The sequence below is a fragment of the Homarus americanus genome, unplaced genomic scaffold (genome assembly GCF_018991925.1).
Source record: "Homarus americanus isolate GMGI-L3 unplaced genomic scaffold, GMGI_Hamer_2.0 scaffold32583, whole genome shotgun sequence".
NCBI lineage: Eukaryota > Metazoa > Arthropoda > Malacostraca > Decapoda > Nephropidae > Homarus > Homarus americanus.
This window is the reverse complement of record NW_024713129.1, coordinates 11,867,037-11,875,409: the sequence shown is the minus strand read 5'-3', so window position 1 is coordinate 11,875,409 and position 8,373 is coordinate 11,867,037.

Sequence of the window (8,373 nt, the reverse complement as noted above, 5' to 3'; positions counted from 1 at the left end):
CGAGAGAAACAGCTGCAACACCTTTAGTTATTATGATTGATTCCTTAAAACTGAGAAACAAAGAAAAAACTTAAAGGTTCGACAGCTGAGCGTTCACGAGGTCGACTGTTCTTCCGCTGTCGAATACTCACTCGACGATGTGTGGAAAAGAAATCTGGATATAGGGGTTCCTGAATGGTCTTAATAAATCGGAAATCAGATTATTTTTCAAGGAATTATAGAGATTTCTGGTATAATATAGAACTGTATCGGGAAATATTGTATAAATTTCTCGGGTATTTTGAGATAAATTGAATCATAGTAATAATTTTTAATATCTGTGTGAAAATTATAGTTTATATTCACCTAAATTTAGATGAAGTCTTAAAATAATCATAGGGGATGTTTAGATTATTTTTGGATATTATTTGTGTCGTCTTTCGTGTGGGTTAAATCATAGTTGTTATTGAAGAACTTTGATTATATTTTGTGGGTTAAATCATAGTTGTTATTGAAGAACTTTGATTATATTTTGTGGGTTAAATCATAGTTGTTATTGAAGAACTTTGATTATATTTTGTGGGTTAAATCATAGTTGTTATTGAAGAACTTTGATTATATTTTGTGGGTTAAATCATAGTTGTTATTGAAGAACTTTGATTATATTTTGTGGGTTAAATCATAGTTGTTATTGAAGAACTTTGATTATATTTTGTGGGTTAAATCATAGTTGTTATTAAAGAACTTTGATTATATTTTGTGGGTTAAATCATAGTTGTTATTGAAGAACTTTGATTATATTTTGTGGGATAAATCATAGTTGTTATTGAAGCACTTTGAGTACTTCAGTTTTTGTGGGATAAATCATAGTCGTTATTGAAGAACTTTGATTATATTTTGTGGGATAAATCATAGTTGTTATTGAAGCATCTTGAGATTCAACACAATATCATCACCACTACCATCAAATATATCACTCCATACGTAAACAAAATTGAATGTCATTTCCATTTCCCACATTCATTTCTCTTAACAATTTCCTCTAATACTCGATATATGTTTCCACAGATGTTTATAGGATATTAAACATGCCAAAACGTAATGCAGTTTTCACGTGATTTGGGTAAAGATTTAGTTGTTGGTATCAGATGTTTTATTTTTAATGGAAGTTTCATTTATTTGTTTATTAGGCAATTTATTTTAATCCATCTAGCTTTAAGTTATGAAAATTGAGCATACATTTTTTTATGTCTGTTGTTTGTTTGTTTGTTTGATTTTATCTCCCTCTGCCTTTTTATCTCTCTCTCTCTCTCTCTCTCTCTCTCTCTCTCTCTCTCTCTCTCTCTCTCTCTCTCTCTCTCTCTCTCTCTCTCTCTCTCTCTCTCTCTCTCTCTCTCTCTCTCTCTCACTCTTCTGTCTGTCTGTCTGTCTGTCTGTCTGTCTGTCTGTCTGTCTGTCTGTCTCATTTAACACACTCACCCTTACTACATCTTAACTATACACGATAATTAATAACAAGTATAACCAATTATTAAATAAATATATATAATTATATAATAGTATAATAATTATTTTCCATCACATTAATCTCGTCTTACTAAAAAAAATAATGTGACTAAAAAAGAAATTTGGAAATAAAACAAAAACAGTTACTCTTTATTTCTCTCTTAACTCACATAAAATTTTAAGCAAGGAACCTAACCTAACCTAACCTAAGCCAACCTAAGCTAACCTAAGCTAACCTAAGCTAACCTAAGCCAACCTAAGCTAACCTACAACCATTATTTGTTTTTTCCTGTGAGCCCTAAACCATAAAAACAGATTTGGTAGTCACTGAACTCTACGCTTCAAAAATACTTCTAATCGGGCAATACAGATTTACGTGGAAATCATCTGAAAGCAATAGTTTGGTAAGAAAAATCGGGAGGGGAGGGATTTTTTTTTAGTACTGTGAGAGAAAAGAGAGAGAGGGGGAGAGAGAGACGGGGAAAGAGGAGAGGCAGAGAGAGAGAGAGAGAGAGAGAGAGAGAGAGAGAGAGACATACAAAACCATTGACACAGAAGCAAAAAAAAAAAAATATCCATATCGTTCATCTCTCTCTGGAGTGTGTAGGTGAGGCACTCCAGTCATACTCCACATCCTCAATATCAAACACACTCCACTCTAACCCCAGGCATCCACACTCCTCACCTACCAGTGGAGAGAAATCCATCCATCCGTCCGTCCGTCCATCTCTCTCTCTCTCTCTCTCTCTCTCTCTCTCTCTCTCTCTCTCTCTCACACACACCTCCGCCACCTGCCACTCAATATTGCCTTCATCCCGTCTTATGAGATGCTCAGTCATGCTCAGGTAATTTAATGAATTCCTTTACCTGATGTTGGCGTGAGAAGAAGAAATTGAATAAATAAGACAAATGAGAGAGAGAGAATAAGAGAGAAATAAACCAGTGTTGACTTTTAGAATCACATAAAAAAAAAATAATAAAGTTTAGAAATAATTAAGTTTCAATAATGCTGAAGAAATAATGATAAGGTAGATAATGAGGTAGAATAAATCCAATATTTATGGAAAATTAAAACAAAAATGTGAAAATATAAGGCGGGAAAATAAGATGGGAAATAAAAAGTTGAAAAGAACAGATTACGAAGGCGAAAAAAAAATAGATTCACACAAACCCTGACGAGTTCTATTTATCTCAGTCATCACGAGAGAAAAAAAAACGGTGATTTGATTTTACCGTATGATTAGCTATAGTGTTAAAAATATACCACGGAAGGATCCATTATCACCACCACTATCATTAACACCACTGCCACTATTATCACCATCACCACCACCATCACCTATCACCATCACCACCACCATCACCAGCCCTACCACCGCCACCACCATCCCCATCACCATTCTGCCACTAATCCTAAGCTTTTAACGCCTCGCTGCTGAGGAAATACTGTATTGATTCTCCAATTTACGTTTTTAGAGGACGATGATAGGATAGGGTTAGGTTAGGTTAGGTTAGGGTTGGATAGGGTAGGGTAGGATCGGATAGGAGAGAGTAGGGTAGGGTTAGGTTAGGTTAGGGTTGGATAGGGTAAGGTTAGGTTAGGGTTGGATAGGGTAGGGTAGGATCGGATATGAGAGAGTAGGGTAGGGTTAGGTTAGGTTAGGTTAGGTTAGGTTAGGTTAGGTTAGGTTAGGTTAGGTTAGGTTAGGGTAGGGTAGGATCGGATAGGAGAGAGTAGGGTAGGGTAGGGAATGTTTGGGGATAGTAGAGAGAAGGTTGAAAGGACGACTGCCGGAAGACCCATCTCAGTTTGCCGCTCCAGTGGGTCTTTTGACTGCTGGTGTAAGGCTGGGATTTGTAACCCGCCCAGGAAGGGAATTGATCTCACTTTTAGAGTGATTTCTTGTTTTCTATTTTTTATTTTTATTTTTTTAAGCCTTGTGAGAACTGGAGGAAGACTAGACTGATAATGACTGTGTTGAGAAATAGGTGTGCGTCTGATGTATCTTTGTTTTACTCTCTCTCTCTCTTTATTAAACCTGGCCTCATTTGGTCTTAATACGCACACACAAACATAGGGACACACACACACACACACACACACACACACACACACACACACACACACACACACACACACACACAGACATACAGACACACACACACACACACACACACACATACACACACACACACACACACACACACACACACACACACACACACACATACACACACACACACACACACACACACAGACACATACAGACACACACACACACACACACACACACACACACACACACACACACACACACACACACACACACACACACACACACACACACAAACACACACACACACACACACATACACACAAACACACACACACACACAGAGCACTTACGTGAATGCTGACACCGCCTTAACACAAAGAAACAAGATTCCCCACCACCCCCTATCCACCCCCCTCATCCACCTCCCTCACCCCACCTCCCCCTCATCCATCTCCCCCTCACCCATCCAATCACCTCCAACATCACGAGAGACCACAACTAACTCTATCAACACCTAATCCGTTAACTAATCACTAATCCTAATTCGATAATCACTAATCTGTCGTTATCTCTACCATTGTCTAAATTTATGACGTTATAACCATTGATTTTGGTACTGTAAGAATGACTGTCTTCTACATCATTGTTCAGATAATTGTAGCTCAGTCTGTACTATCGATTATATACATCAATAATTTATCTCCTATTATGTCGACCTATGTGTGTGTGTGTCATCCCATTTCTTTAATATCTTTTCTTGACCTATTATTATTTTCTATTTCCTCTACTTCCATGTTCGTTTGTCTAACTTTATTTTATCTTTTCTTTTATTTCTCTAGTTTCTCCTCTTTTTCTCCTAAGCAAAATCTAACCTTTTCTTCCTTCTCTCTCTTGTCTCTCCTCCTCTCACCTTGTCTCCCCTCGTCTCTTAGGCGCTAAATTTCTCTTGTCTCTCATAGGTGTTAAACTGAATCACAAATCTGTACCCAAAAATCGAGCGCCAATTTTGTTTCCAACTAGAACTGTGTATTTGTTAGGTTCAGATAGGCCTGGTTCTAGGTTAGGTTAGGTTAAGATAGGCCTGGTTGGGTTAGGTTAGGTTAGGTTAGGTTAGGTTAGGTTAGGTTAGGTTAAGATAAGCCTGGTTCGAGGTTAGGTTAGGTTAGACTCGGTAATAGGGCAGTCAGCATTTTATTTAATTTTAATACGTGACCTAACTTTTCCTAACAATTTTTCTTGGGATTTAATTCCTGTCTCTCTTCTTCAGATTTGAACGCAGTACGTATCCCTCGCCTCCCCCTTTCCACCCTTCCCTCTTCTCCACCCCCTTCCCCCCCCTCCCCTTCCCCCAGGCCTTAAACGTGTTTTATTCTCCAGTCCGAAAGTCGAGGCCAGCACTAAATTGGGCCATTTTTATGTTTCATCCAACACAGCCGACCTCTCTCTCTCTCTCTCTCTCTCTCTCTCTCTCTCTTCATAATTCTCAATCTGTTCATTTTCTCCTTGAGGTTTATTCCGCTATTTATTTTTCTTTCCACTATTCCTAATTTGTTTATGTCTGTTATTCTCTTTACCTTACCTCCCTCCTCCTCTTTTCTTCTTCTCTATAGCCCCTAAACCTTTCTCTTATTATTAACATTCAACATTTACTTTCTGACGCGACCTGACCTGACCTGACCTGACCTGGACCTAACCTGACGCGACCCGGGATCTGACCCGACCTGACCTGACCAAATAGGAGAAATTTACAGGTGCCCCTCGCAATATTCTCCTGATTCCTGCTTGTATCTTAATAGAAGGAGCAGAAGGCTGGCAACTCCTGGCCGTAAGTAGGGTGGGGGGTGGGGTGGGGGTGGGTGGGGGGTTGGGTGGGGGGGTTATACGGCTGTTATTTTTCACCTTACTGTAGTTTGTTCTCTAACTGAAACAGTTTGTCAGATAATCTAAAAAAAACAAAAAATGTGGGAGGGGTTGTAGTCAGTGTGAAATGGTTTCTCTCGTTGTTTAGAAAATGTTTAACGAAGAGGGAAAGTATAGGGGATTGTCTCGTTATAGTCAAATAAACACAGGGATTATATATATAAACAGTACATATATAAAGGTTGAAATATATATATATGTTATGTATGTGTATATATGTATATCTGTATGCATGTATGTATATATGTATATCTGTATGCATGTATGTATATATGTGTGTGTGTATGTGTATAATAAAACAAAGGTGTAAATTAAACAAATAAATACACCGGTCATACACAGCACAGGTGAGTATGGTAAACAACAGAGGTCAGGTCAAATGATCCTCACGTCAGGAGGATGGAGAGGTGAGATAAAGGAAGAGAGAGAACCTGAGAGAAAAATGGGGAGGGAAGGAATGGTAGGAGGGGGAGAGGCAGCTGGCTGGTATGATTGGCTGGCAGGGGAGGGAGGGAGTGGGAGAAGGATAAAGAGTGGGAGGGAGGAGGGAGGAATTGGGAGAAGGATAAAAGAGTGGGAGAGGGAGGGAGGAGGAGGGAGTGGGACAAGGATAAAGTGGGAGGGAGAGGAAGGGAAGGAGGGAGTGGGAGAAGGATAAAGAGTGGGAGGGAGGGAGGGAGGGAGGGAGAGAAGGAGGAGGTAGGTAATGAGAAAGTAAGAGAAATGGTAGAAAGGTAATGAGGGAGAGGGAGAGAAGGAGGGAGGGAAAGAAGGAAGGAAGGAAGGAAGGAGAGGCAGGGATAGTGTGAGTGAAAAGAAAAGTATCAGTAGCAAGTCAAGAGAACTACGCTGAATAACACTTTAAGCAAAATAAACATTACTTCACTTAACAGCAAATCAAGATTCTTTTCTCAGCTTCTAGACGTAAATATTTCTCATCAATTAAAAAAATCTATATATAATTAATCTTAACAATATATTAATGGATAATGTTTACGTCCAGTCTCTAGATGTAGGAATCAGAACTAATAATGTTTTCAAAGCCATTTAAATTATCTATAAATATATTTAACGTAAGAAAATATTAATTAAAAGCGTATTGAGTAGCGTTCTGATACTTGTCATTATACACAGAAGTTTTCCTTATATTTTGAGGAATAATATTTTCTCTTGGTTCATTCATATGATTTTGGGCAATATTTGATTTAATATTATTTTCTTGTTGGATTTATTTTCTTGTTTATGTGATTTATTTTCTTGTTTATGTGATTTATTTTCTTGTTTATGTGATTTATTTTCTTGTTTATGTGATTTATTTTCTTGTTTGTGATTTATTTTCTTGTTTATGTGATTTATTTTCTTGTTTATGTGATTTATTTAGAGCAAAGTGGAGGTTATATATCATGTGGTGTGTCTCCTAGATCTCCCAGGTATCTCCTAGGTCTCCCACGTCTCCCAGGTCTCCCAGGATTCATCTATACCTGTAGGGGGGCTACAGGTATAGCTGAATCCTTCTCTATGATCAAGATTAGTCGAGCTTTGAAAGTAATTGGAGGGGATTAAATTTTTATTTATTTTGTGTGTGTGTGTGTGTGTGTGTGTGTGTGTGTGTGTGTGTGTGTGTGTGTTTAAACTCTATATGTATCTGTCTGTCTCTCTAACCTAATCTAACCTACCCCTCAAAATTTTTCTTCACAAAACAACTTTAAAAACTCGTACAATATTTTTCGTGACCTAAAAAAAAAGTAAACGTGAATTAAGTCTTTTTATTGTGTGTCTTGAGGCTAGGATTCAGAGTTCATTTCTTCCCCCTCAAGCAAAAACTCCAAGCTGTTACGACTTTACCCCTTCCCCCCCTTGCCTGGGAAAAAATAGGGTGTTGGGGTGGGAGGAGGGGGGGGGTGTTGGGGAGGGGGTGAGGGAAAGGGGAGGGGAGTGAGGGAGGGTGGGGTGGGTGGGGTGTGGGGGGAGGGTCCTTGAACTTCCTGACTGCCTCCAACTCTTCCAATAAGCGCTGGCTGGCTGGCAGAAGGTCCCTCCCTCCTCCCTAACCCCTGTCTCGCCTCGTCCACCCGTGCCCAATATGTCTCTCTCTCTCTCTTGGAGGTACTTTTACCAAGGTGTTGTCAGAGGGCGCACTGCTGCCACCATCTGGGAGGGACGTCAGCTACCACATCTTATGGTTTATAAGAGTGCTGACACACACTCTCTTGCTGACACACTCTCTTTCTCTTGCTTGCTTGTTTGAAGGTGTGGATATTTTGAGATTTTTTTTTCTGACGCGAGTTGAGATGGATGTCAGCGACTACTCCATCATGATCAAAGGATTACTGACACTAAGCCGGAAGGTTTAGGAGCCACACTGTCGCTTGCCGACGTAAGCTGAGAGAGATGTCAGCTACAGTGTTAATTAAATCATAAGAATGCTGACATCTGGGAGAGACGTCAGCAAAGATGAGGTCTTGGGTACAAGGTAGCTGACATCGGTAGTAAATTATGTCAATCAGTTTGGACTAGATACTCGCGTGCTGACACAGACTCAGTCTAGCCGTCAGCTAAAAATCTCTCAAATTACAGAACTTCCGCCACATAATGAAAAGGTTGTCAGCTAAGCCATCTCTCAGATCAAAGGCAGGAAAGTCTGCCGACACTGGCTAAATGGCTTATCAGCCACTGGTGTCTCCCTCCGTAAATCTGCTGACACTAGACATCAACCAGGATGTCTCTTAGATCAAAAGACCCCAAAGCTGACACTCGCTAAATAGAACGCTCATCATTTAGAAACTATTTCATTTATCACAAACTCGCTGACAGTTTCCTCCTGCCCTGTCTGACGTCTTCTTGGGCACAATAAATGAATGTCCTGCGTCAGCTTGAGGAAACGTCAGCTAAATTACCTGATCGTAGTCGG